Genomic DNA, 12940 nt, shown 5'->3' with positions numbered 1-12940 from the left:
TGCTAGACTGAATTGATCAGCCAATAATGTCAACCTTTGAGAAAGGAGAGCCATCAACATTGAAGAGTGTCTATTATCAGCCCCACCGATACCATCAAAGTATCATGCCCAGTCCACAATTCAATTCAAGACATAAGGCCACTTATGAAGAGGAGGAGGAGTTAAGAGAAGATGAGAATGAAGAGTTTCATGGATGTGACCCATTCTACAAATCCTTTCCTTTCCAATCTATCCATCAAGAAAAAAGAATCAGAGATGCATGATAAGAATGGAAGATTTGAGGAAAGAAGGTCATTCCATGATATCACTAGCCAAGAGAACTCATTTTATGGTCAACCCACTAGTGGACAGCCTCATTCTTTTGGATTGGGTCAACCAAATCAAGGTGGTAATGCTTCTAGATCAAATTCTTTTGGAAGAGGTTCAATGTATAGAAAGTCTTGGAGACAATCATCCTTTGGGCATCACTCTAACAATTTTCAGCCAACCTATAATGAGAGGGAATATAAAGAGAAGATCACCATTTCCAACTTCAAGGGTGATAATGCATCTCCAATGGAGTGGGAAGAATGGGTAAAAAAATTAGAGATATGCTTCACACTTTTTCCTCACCAAGATAAAGCTAAGATCTATTTTTTGGCACTCCATCTTGAGGGCTATGCACATACATGGTGGAGATACATGCAAAGAGTTGGTCACAATTTTTCTTCTTAGGAGGATTTTAAGAAGGCAATGTTAGAGGTGTTTGTCTCTCCAATGCAAAAAGAAAGATTGCAAAGAAGATGGTATGGATTTCAATGTCTCTATGTACATTGAAGGAATTGATGATTTGGTAAAATTAAACAAATACATATTTGTTCTAGATCCAACCCTTTTCTTTGGAAGTAGATGCAATGCAACCCAAGAGCATTCATGACGCTATTCAATATGCTGAAAGGTATGGGCAAAAATATAGAAGAGATTCAATGGGTATTCAACCTAAAAGTGCAGGGTATTCCTCACCAAATCAGTCTTCTAATTTTGGAGCTCATTTCAGTCAGCCAAGGGATGTGTATAGACAAGATAGCAAGGGAATTAATACCTAAGTAGTAATTACAACAAGGTGCCTACTTATCCAATGGTTTATGGGCCAAAACCAAGTGTTGGTGATGGTTCTAGACCAATGGCTGAAGCAAAACAAAACTTTACAAGGGTTGAAAATGCACAAAAGGAATCTCAAAACAACACTTATAGCAAAGACCTTTCTAATGATCACATTAGGGACATACGGATCAAAGGCTTATGCTTCTAGTGCGGAGAAAAATGGAAACAAGACCATAGACTGAAATGTAAATCCAAAAATAGCAAGCTCAATTTTTTCATCATCGATTAGAGAAAAATTTAACTTTCAGTCAAAATGATAATCCAATACAAAAAAATCAGAAAATACCTATTTTCCATGAATAATAAATAGATAAAATAGTAAAAAATGAAGAAAATTGGGATTTTTGCGCTAAAAAAATTTAGAAAAATAAGATTTATGTGCACGAATGTTTGGCAAGGTTAAAGCATGGGTTAAGCCTCAGTTTCGCCTTGTCCTTTGTGTTAGAGTCCATTTTTATCGCTTTTTACATACAAAAATGATACAAAACAACCATTTATACCTATGCACTGCAGCAACACCTAAACGGTGAGGAGAGGATGAAGGTTATGCGATGATCTAATTGCTGAAAGGATACAAATTCTGATTTCCCTCTTTGTGCATAGCATTTAGGGATCGTTTCATAATTAAATATAGGTGACTAGTAGCACGGAAGTTTCGGTGCTAGTCCCTAAAGCAGCGCAGCACGTAACGGTTAGTTAAAATTCACGAAAGGGCTGTTTTCCGCACCTCACATGGCTGGTTTTTTAATCATAAAATGGTTGTGCACAATCACCATACACCTTGCATCAAGCATGTCACGTGGTAACTCTCGGAATGCATTGCACTTGTTTGATAAACTTTGATCAGCACTGAGAGGACAGGAAACCCAAGCTGTAGGTTAGACGGGTGCTTCCGTTGGGGAAAGTTTTGTGAGGTGAATCAAAATCTCCTAGAATGCTGAATTATGAAAGAGTGGAGTTTGTGCGAATGTTATGTGTTAGCGATGCATCTTGGGGCCAATCCCCAAGGTGTAGGAGAGTCGCAGCAGAGTCGCAGCAATCAGCCGAGAGGTGCTTCCCTATGTGTGTATTACGAGGCATTACGCATATATGTTATGGGATCTACCTCTGAGGGTAAGGGAAGGTGAACATTGGACTACATATTGGATATAAACGCAAAATTGTCATAAGCATTTAGTACAAAGTTAGGTTTAGATGCTCCTAGCCCACAAGGCTGTGTGGTGGGGTTGTCTATCGTATGCATGAGGTCCGGCTAGTGCCATAGCCAGTGCCGATCTATTTCAGGTCCCATTAGTGGTGTGTTTGTCGTGAGCCGCCAACAAGTGGTGGTTCTCAAATCTAGGGCTTTTAGGGACCAAATAGTTGGTTTATGTCCTCTGACAAGGACCGTCAAGCCGAAATACAAAAAGTAGAACATGCTGAGAGGGCTAGACGGCGGTTGGAGATTATAAGACGCTATTCTCCTCAAAGGAGCAACCCGTTACGTATAAGTGGTAGTGGTTCTAGTAGCCTAGGTATTATGAGTAGCTCTTCGAGTGCAAGTGGAAGTCTTGGTACTTCCCTATTTCCAGTTAATCAACCCACAACAAGTGGAGGTGTAGTGTTGCCTAGACAAACTCCTGTTGTAGCCATGGCACAACCTATCGCAATTCCAGTAGGTAAATCGGATTTACCAGCATTAGGAGCACCATTGCCCATTTTCCATGGGTTAGCTGAAGAAGATGGAGAACTCCACATTAAGGAGTTTCAAACGCTCATGTTCAACTATCGAATCCAAGATGAAGGACACCTAATAATGTTCTTTAATATAACGTTAAAAGGAATAGCAACAGTGTGGTATCACGGTCTAGAAGCCAGAATCATAACTAGCAGTGCCCATTTCTTTATGGATTTTCGATGGGAGTTTGCCCTTGAGAACGGTAGGCAATATTGGTTGCATGTTCTGAATGTAACACACCAAGAGCTAAATGAGAATGTCCAAGCATATGCCAAGAAATTAAAGTAAGTTCTTTGCAAACTTAATGCTTATATTCCCATTCTTGCGGCTGCAAAGTTGCAATATTTCCTACATGGATTGGATTTTAATATCCACGTGCAGTTGAGTAGTGTTTCTTTGGCCGATATCGACACTGCCATTACCCAAGCAGAATGAGTAGAGTCGTGCTTGCAAGCTGCTTATGCAGCCACGATGGAATGGTAATAATTTGGCCTTGACCAATGGGAGTCAAGGGGACCCCATGTTAAATACGAGTGGCAAAGGGAATATTATGTCGAATTTGCATGACTATGCCTATGGCGTCAGGCGGCCTCACTAAACAGTGGTGGAAACTAAACAATGAATCCTAATGTTGTCCCAGTTGGTCAGCAATCGATTCCTAATCAAGTGGTTAGGCCCATGGGGTGACAGATTAACGATCGCGGCTATGAGTCGAGTGCTTCTAATGTCCTTGGTAAAGTTAAGGACATGATGAAGCACTACACCAATATGATCTCTGAGCAGTATCGACAAATAGCTGTGGATGTCAATTTTCTTAAGAAGCAACAGAATTTGATAGGGAGCCGACGCCCTGAAGAGGGTGGCCCCTCAAGATTTAGCTGTAAGTGGTGTGGGGGCTAACATTTCCCTAGGAATTGTTCGAATGGCAAATGTGATAATTGCGGGAAGTTTGGCCACTTAGCTGCTACCTGTTGGAGTAAGATCAATTCTCTCCAACAAGGGAGTAAACAACCAGGTCTAGTTAACCATCGTGCACAAGGGAATAATCTCCAGCAAGATGATGGACCAAGGCAAATACTACAAAGAGGAAAGGCTCTACGCGTCAATGATGCTGAAACTTCTAATCTACAAGCCGTAATAAGAGGTCAAAAGATTAAAGAGGGTGAAAAAGGAATTGTAAAACCTGTTGAGGGAAGCCCTAAGCAAGATGCTAGGGAAAAGCAAGTCCTGAATCGTGATAAGGAAGGTGGACCGTTAAGACTTGTTGGTAGTAAAGTCTATCCTGAGGAGGATAAAGGATTGCCAAGAAAGAAGGTAAAGGCTAAAAAGGAGGCACCAAAGCCGATGGAAAGACCAAAGGAGAGAATGGTTTGACGTGAGAAGAGAACTTTGGCTAATTACCATGACTTTGATCTAGCAAGTTCCCTTTGCAAAGTTAAACCAGACGTGAATATCTTGCAATTGATTAAAATTTCTCTAGGATTATGCAAGGAATTCAAGAAAATCCTGCGTATAGAGTATATAGTAGAACCTTTGGGCATAGCTAGAGTGGGGGAAGATTGGTTCGATCATGCTGAAAAGCATTGCCCTAGGGTTCCAGCATATGTGGATGGAATATTAGTGGAGCATGGTATCGTGGACACTGGATCCTCTATCAATATCATAAGTTCAGACTTGATGGAGAGGTTAGGTCTAGAGATCCAAAAAGATGGCTCCACACTTCTTAGGATGGCTGATGATAGTCTAAGACAACTAGAAGGTTGCATTACTAAGGTCCATATTATGATTACGAGCGTGGAATGCTATCTGGACTTTAGGGTGATAAGGTTTGTAGGACATCCTAGTTAACGGGTTTTTCTAGGTAGGCCATGGATTCTACGGACAGATTGTCAAGTCGATATACCCGATGGTCGAGTAATTCTAGGTCGAGGTGCGCATCGTGTAATAGTGGATGCTTACCTTGAGTCTCCTCAGAGTGAGAGAGCTCCACTATCCTCCACTTAACTAGAAACAATAGATGATCCATCTGGTAGTGAGAGGTCATCAAGTGATGGATCTAAGGAAGGGTCCACTACAGAGGATATTTATCATATAACCTTGAATGAGCCGATAGAGCCTCATGATCGAATAAGAGACACGGACGTTATTGAGCTAGATCTTGGTACACTAAATGATTCGCGGCCAATTAAATTAGGGTCCATGCTCAGTTCTGAAGAAAGAGAGGATTATGTGTCCTTAATTGGAGAGTTCCACGATATTTTTGCTTGGACTTCGGGGTATTCCTCCCAGTCTAGCTATGCATACTATTCCTGTAAAGGAAGGTACCCGCCTTGTACGTCAAAAAGTAAGGCGTATGCCTTTTGAATTAAGGGACGGGTTGTACGAGGAACTACAGAAGCTGCGAAAAGCGGTTTTGATCTTCCCTATTCAGCATACTGAATGGTGATCACTAGTTGTGATCAGGAAGAATAATAATAATCAAATCCATCTTTGTGTAGATTTTAGAGAGCTGAATAAGCAAATTGTTAAATATTACTACCTGTTGCTGTTTATTGACCAAATTTTGGATCAACTAGTGGGTAGGGAAATATATTTGTTCATGGACTGCTTTGCAAGGTATAACCAAATGGCGATTGCTGAGCAAGACAAGCTAAAAACGACGTTTATTATAGTCTTTCGGTACCTTTGCATACCATGTGATGGCATTTCGGTTGTGTAATGCACCTGGTTCGTGGCAAAAAACAGCCGATAAGAACTTTGGTGACATCTCCCCAGAGGAGCTGAAAGTATTCATTGATGATCTGGGGGTAGCCACCGTAAGGGATAGGCAATTGATCATTTTCCGTAAGTGTTTTGAGCATTGCATACGATTTTTCATAGCTCTTAACTCACGGAAGTGCGTTTTCGGAGTGCCTTATGGGCTCTTGTTAGGCCATATGGTTAGTTCCGTAGGGATTGCAATTGATCCAAAAGATCAAGGTCATAGTCGCCATGAGTCCGCCACGTACTCCGAAGGAAGTGCATAGCTTTCTGTCATCAGTAGGGTATTATCACATGAACATTATATCGGCAAGGTGTTGATGATATCTATCGCCGATGTGTGATACCTGACGAGGTTCCCTTTATTTTGGAAGAGTGCTATGACTCCGCTTATGGAGGGCACTTTGCTGGGTGGTTAACGACACAGAAGGCTTTAAGAGCTGGATATTGGTGGCCGTCCATCTTCCAAGATTCCTTTGAGTATGTCAAGAGATATGATACCTGTCAAAGGCATGACAACAGAGAGAATAGGAAACGCCCATTTACGCCTATTATGGCTATCCTTCCATTTGAGAAGTGGGGCATCGACTTTGTGGGTCCTATTACCCCGTTGTGTACTACTCAGAAGAGGTACATTATAGTAGCAACTGATTACTTTACAAAGTGGTCAGAAGCACTAGCAACGAGGCAGGACAATGCAAAAGAGATTGCCAGTTTTCTACTTGAGCAAATCATCTGCCGTTTTGGTCCGCCAAAAGAAATAGTATCGGACCGTGGAACTCGCTTTTTAAATAAAGTGATTATAAGTCTGACTGAAGCTTGGAAAATCAAGCATAACAAGACGACCCCCTATAATCCGCAAGCAAATGGACAAGTCAAAAGTACCAATAAGCAGCTTCTGGGTGTCTTGTCCAAGATAGTTTCCAAAAAGAAGCAAGACTGGGATACAAAATTATATGTGGTGGTTTGGGCGTATAATACAACATTTAAACGAGCCACTGGCCACACCCCATTCAAATTAGTTTACGGGGAGGAGTGTGTCTTGCCCTTAGAAATTGAGTTGCCGACCCATTAGATTCTCAATCAATCATTATTTGGGTGATGAAGATGCTCTATTTGAGCGGTTTACGACTACAGCCCATTTAGACGAGCTCAAATGGCAGAGTTTGTTGCACCAGGAGGTAGCTAAACGTCGGATGAAACGGTTGCATGATCTGAAAGCAAAGAAATATACTTTTAAAAAGTGGCACTTAGTTCTATATTATGATGCGTGTAGGGAGCTATTTCTAGGAAAGTTGAAACCTCGATGGGATGGCCCTTACAAGATAGTTCGGATAGGTGAAAATAAGTCCACAGATCTATTAGCTGATCTACAAGGGGTGGAATTTAAGAATAAGGTTAATCTTAATAAGATTAAACCTTATTATTTCTAAGCATGCTAATGTGCTAAATGCATTGCAGGTCCATGCTACGCGACTGATTGGAGACCTGCAAGAGATCTTAAATTGGTTGATGGGGCGATTAATCCCTTATTTGGAGCACCCATATCTCGATCAAAGATATCATCAGGGGAGGCTTATCTGGTGGAGTAAGGGATATAAAGTGATTGAGCAAGAAGACGGTACCTTTGTGTGGGAGATTAAAGTTTTCTGCCATCACTGTTCACAAATTTTGACAAGCATCCCTGTTGAGTTTAATGAAGAAGGTGGGATGGAGCCATTAGTTCATCCTCTAAATTTGTTGAACTTTGACTATCATAATTACGAATAGGGGAGTTCTTGATGGCTCCCTGTGTAAACCCATTATGGACGTATACATTATACTTTAATGGAGTATCCAGGGGCCCTAATAGAAAAGCGAGTGTTGGAGTAGTTATCTAAGATCCCCGACATAGAGTTACAATGAAATTAGCTGCTTATCTCAGGGTCGGATTTACTAACATCATGGCAGAGTATAAAGCTCTGATTCTGGGACTGAATATAGACAAGAAAGGTGGTATGAGGGGGTTGTTAATAAATCCTCTCCTTCGTATGTATCATCGAACTGCTATAACCCTACTTGATGAATTTGAGAGCATATCTCTTCAGCTGATTCCACGTTATTGGAATCAATTTGTGGATTCCTTAGCTAATTTTTCTTATGAAGAGGACCTCTTTTTCAACTGTGGTCCTAGTTCGGATGTTGCTATTGATACTGAGCCATGACCTGGTCGCTTGTGGCCCGGATGTTATCAGACCATGCGTTATATGGCAGGCAATGGTTGATATGGGTGATGCAAAGAGTAGTCGAGACCCATCTACCACTATTATCTTGGACTCATAGGTTGATCCAATGACATTTTATGCGTACACCTCTTGTTATATATACAAGAGGTATGGGCCATAATTTGATGCATTTAGTTTAGGGCTGAGTGTCCTATTTTTGTCCTTGGAATGGAGCGTATTTGCATATATCTGCCTTCTTTCAAGGAGGGATTTCTATGAGCTATTTTGTTTGATTCCGTTAGGCCAAGAGGGCCAATTTCTTTAAGTAGTTAATGTCTGATTTCTTTAGGCCAAGAGGCCTGTTAGTTTGCAGTGAAATGTGCTATTTTTTAAAGACCAAGAGGGTCCTATCTCTATTTGGTGCAGGTATATTTAATGCTTTGTTGTTTTAGTGATTGCACCATACAGGTTGACGAAGTTGCTGGAGGGAGCCTTTGCTGCGAAGAAGCTTCTTGTGGCCATTCTAGGTGGTTTCGTTCCCTTTTTGAGTTTTTTCCCTTAAGCAATTAATGATATATGTGCGTGAGAGGGTTACTTTCTTTTGTTTGTTGGGGACCGGCAATCAAGGCATGAAGTTGCAAGTTTAGGCTCTGTATGTGTGGGGGAGGTCTGAGTAGTCATTGCCTCCTACAAGGCATTGTCAGGAATTGAAAGACCTGTTGTAGATGGGAGTTCTAGTGACCCTATTCTGCTGACCTGCTAGACGGCCATTCTAGGAGTTCCTGCTAGTTTTGAGGCAGTTAGAGAAGCCTACTAAAATAATGATCAGAGACAAAACCCTAAATATCAGAAAGACAATCTATGAATATATGGAGGTGTGTAAAAAGGGGTTTGACCCCTATAAAAATAGAAAAGGAAAGAAAGAAAAATCCTTGAGCTATTATTTATCACCTTGCAAAGGCCTAGTAGGTTTCTGGGGGGGTGAGACAAGATCCGGGGCCGATGCCTTGCCTTCCTACGGGTGCTTCCGTTGGGGAAAGTTTTGTGAGGTGAATCAAAATCTCCTGGAACACTGAATTATGAAAGAGTGGAGTTTGTGCGAATGTTACATGTGTTAGCGACGCATCTTGGGGCCAATCGTCCAGGTGTAGGAGAGTCACAGTGGAGCCGTGACAATCAGCCGAGAGGTTTTTCCCTATGTGTGTATTATGAGGCATTACGCCTATATGTTATGGGAAATCCCTCTAAGGGGAAGGGAAGGTGAACGTTGGACCACATATTGGATACAAACACAAAGTCGTCATAAGCATTTAGTACAAAGTGAGGTTTAGACACTCTTGGCCCACTAGGCCGTGTGGTGGGGTTGTCCGTCGTATGCATGAGGTCCGGCTAGTGCCATAGCCAGTGCTGGTCCATTTTAGGTCCTATCAGTGTGATAACATTAGTAGCATTATGTTGGCAAAGAACCTATTATACCATGAAAGGATGAATCATATCAAAGTGCATAACCACTTCATCATAGAGAAGGTTATGGATGGAGAATTAAACCACCTAATGACATAGATCTACCTTAAGCTTTCTTAAGGGAAGGCTAAAATGTAGCATAAGGAAAGAGAACGTGAGGAGCACCTATAGGAGAGAGAAAAATGAAATATCACATTTGATATCCTACAATAATAATTAGCTAATCAACTAGCACAAGCTATGAACTCCATGGAAGGGCAAGCACATAGTGATTGCATGGGGAGATGCTCTTGAAGTTGTCCACAATGAGGTAGACATTGCTTTGTATGGGGAATCCCAATACAAGATTTTTTTGTATATTTACAAGTACATCCACCCTAAATAGTAAGAAATATAAAAGGAAGAGGCCCATAGAACTTGCACACCTCAAACAAAAGGCCCTAATGAGCTCAAGATACAAGGTGGAACTGCCCATAACATCCTAGATAGCATGGAATAGATTAAGAGAGTTTATTTAATGACAGCTAAGTCAACAAAGCAAGAACTCATACAACATCTATAGCAGAAAGGGAATGAGGATTTTGAGTTAGAAGTAATGGGGCTTCTAGAAGATGAGTCTTCTCCTCTTGAGTCCCCTATTGCTTTGGAACCACCGACTATCATGACACCACCAAAACATCTTCTTGATCTACTACCTTGTGATGACTTCACCAAGGCCCAATGTAGAAAATATTGTAGAACAAAAAGGGCCTATGATGATATGGTAGAAGAGCTTAATATATAATCTCAAAAGGTGTCTAATCACCCTATTCTATGTGTGCTCATGAGGAATGAAGAGGAGGGTAACATACAAGAGAAGCCAGAGGAGAAACTCTACAGGTATAGAGCACATGAAGAATCTAGCAAGCTTGTAATTTTTTATTTCAAGATTAATGAGATCAATAAGTTTAAGGATCCTCTATCCCCACCAACAATTAGAGTCCTTATTTGAGTGGTTGGTAGTTGCTCAAAGAAATGGGCCCACCAGGTGAGCCATCATGCCTTTAGAGCATCCTATTAGATCATGGGGATGCAAGTAGATATCTTAGCATGAATCTTTGGAAATTATAGCCAAGATACCCAAAATGGAAGTATCCTAGAGCAAGAAAAAGTACAATGGAATACATTTATCTGTTCTAGTGAGATTGAACAAGAAAATTTGCTTCTATGTCCTTATCCCCCATGATATGGTAGGAAGTGTGACAAAAGCGAGCATGGGAGGTACAACTTTCCAAAGATTCTAAATATAAGGGCCATAGAGAAGAAGAAGATCTACCTATTCCAACCCTTCAACCTCATTCCTTCCTTCATACACTTTGTGAAGAAATTCACCAACTACTCAAACCCTTCCTTCAACATTACATATAAATATCTCTATCTCCTCATTATCTTGCTTTGACAACCAATCATGCTCTACAAGGAAAGGCTTCCACCACTCTTCTTTGATGTAAATACATGAATCGATTGAGTGCCTATGATATGGCTCTACCTTTGAGTCTTATTGCTATTGATCTATTGTATTGAGCTCTTTGATAGATATGGTAGACAATAGATTTTCTATGTGCACACATCCAATCTATTCAAAATCACACTTACAACTGTGCAACTCACTAAAAGAATATGTACTCAGTAAAGAATGCCTCCAGCATGCACTTAGGCTAGTCCTTTAGTGGAAATGCCTGTAAGAATTATTCAAAAAAAGAAGAGGAAAAAAGGAGAAAAAAGAATAAAAGAAGAAAAAATAAAAAAGGGAGAAGCACATGATACTATCACAGCACCAAGGGGCCACCCTAGCACATTGCCCTACATCACAACCTCAGGGCCTATCAAGGCTAGGACATCCCAAGCTTTCTTGGTAGACATTTCACCCTAGGGATGATACAACATACTAACATTTCATAAGCTAGATCCTTAAGTGTGGAAAAATGTTCATTGGAACTCTACCCATCTTCTAGTTCTACTACATGAGCACCTCACATCGCCAAGGCAGGTAGACACACCCTCAAAGAGAGCACCATGATAAGTATACACAAAGCCTCAAGAACCATTAATATTGGTGGACCATACTCCTAATTCTTATGACTTTCTCCACCTCCAATAATCATCATTTTCCTCTTCACCACACTTTGCATCCTTCCCTTAAATTGTCATAGAAACTTGGCCCTCAGGGATCTCATCTAACCTAGTACTTCATACCAACTACATCATGCTTCTTCACCATAATTGTCATAGGATTGGTACTCCATTAGGAGGGTGTTAAATGTTAACTAGTATGAAGACGTCAAGACCTAAATACTTGAAGAAAGAGAAGAAAATGGAAGCCTCAAACTTTTGGAAATTATTATGCCATGAGAAAAGAAATCATTATTGTAAATGAGAGCCATGTATGAGTGGTAATAAAAATTGGTAGCACTTAGCATAATAATGTGGAATTAAGTGCATGTAATGGGAATTGGTCTTGGTCCAAAAGATGGGTAGGATGCCCAAGGGCATATGAAAAACCCTAACCCTAATTTTTTGTATAAAAGGTTGAAAAGAATGGAAAAGGATATTCATGTTATTCTTGCATTCTTGCTTTTGTAGAGAGAGAGAGAGAGAGAGAGAGAGAGAGAGAGAGAGAGAGAGAGAGAGAGAGAGAGAGAGAGAGAGAGAGAGAGAGAGAGAGAGAGAGAGAGAGAGAGGTGAGTTGAGAAAAAGAGAGTGAGAGTGAGGGTGAGAGACCAAGAGGGTGAAGCCTCCATCTTTTCTTGTGATCTCTCATGCCTTCACATGCTCTGGTCTAGCATGATGAAGGTTGTAGAGGGTTTGAGAACTTAGAAGGTGCATCTTGGATCATGGAGTGTGCTATGAGCGTTCTTCATTACTAGAGGTATGCTTTGCACATTCACTACTACTAATGGATCTTGTGTTCATGTGCAAGAGGCTACATGAGAGGCTGTCACCTTGACTAAGTGGTCAAGCCCTATCAAATAATAGGAGTGCATCCAAACATCCCAAATATGTTGAGTGCATGTTGCTCATAGATGCCTTTGATGAAGGATTTTGTAATATCCTTAGTTGTGGGTCTCTCTGCCAAGTGGAATTTGTTTAAAATACCTTAGACCTTACAGACATAGTCTCTCATGCTATCCCCTTCTAGTTGTTTGTTAGTCACACAATGAGGTTATCCCCATAGCTAGCTTCAGCAAATTTTTTGATGAACAAATCCTTTAGTAGTAGAAAGGAGGCCTTCTCTGTGTTGTCCAAACCTATAAACCAGGTTCACCCCTTCTCTTCTAAGAAAAGCCTGAATGCTTGCACTTGCTTAGTAGCACTAAGAAGTTTGTTTGCCTTGTGTACTTGCTTGAATTGTCCAATGAATCTATAGAGGTCATCACTAGCTTGTTGGTACTTATCTAGTTATTTTTCCACTAAGGGAACTTTTGCTTGGTCTATGTTTCCTTGTGTTTTTCCCATTCGTGTCAAAATAGTCTAGGTGATATGTTGAGATGACAAGCTCAACACATGCGGACATTGATGGTGGACCACCTGGTTAGATGGGTCCACACGTCTACACTTAGCACGTCGGTGGTCATTATGACCCTCACATGGCCACTGACTCGTTACTTATTAT

Source organism: Lygodium microphyllum, chromosome 26 (genome assembly GCF_053477565.2).
Source record: "Lygodium microphyllum isolate KBCC chromosome 26, Lygodium_microphyllum_v1.1.10, whole genome shotgun sequence".
NCBI lineage: Eukaryota > Viridiplantae > Streptophyta > Polypodiopsida > Schizaeales > Lygodiaceae > Lygodium > Lygodium microphyllum.
This window is presented reverse-complemented; position numbering follows the sequence as displayed.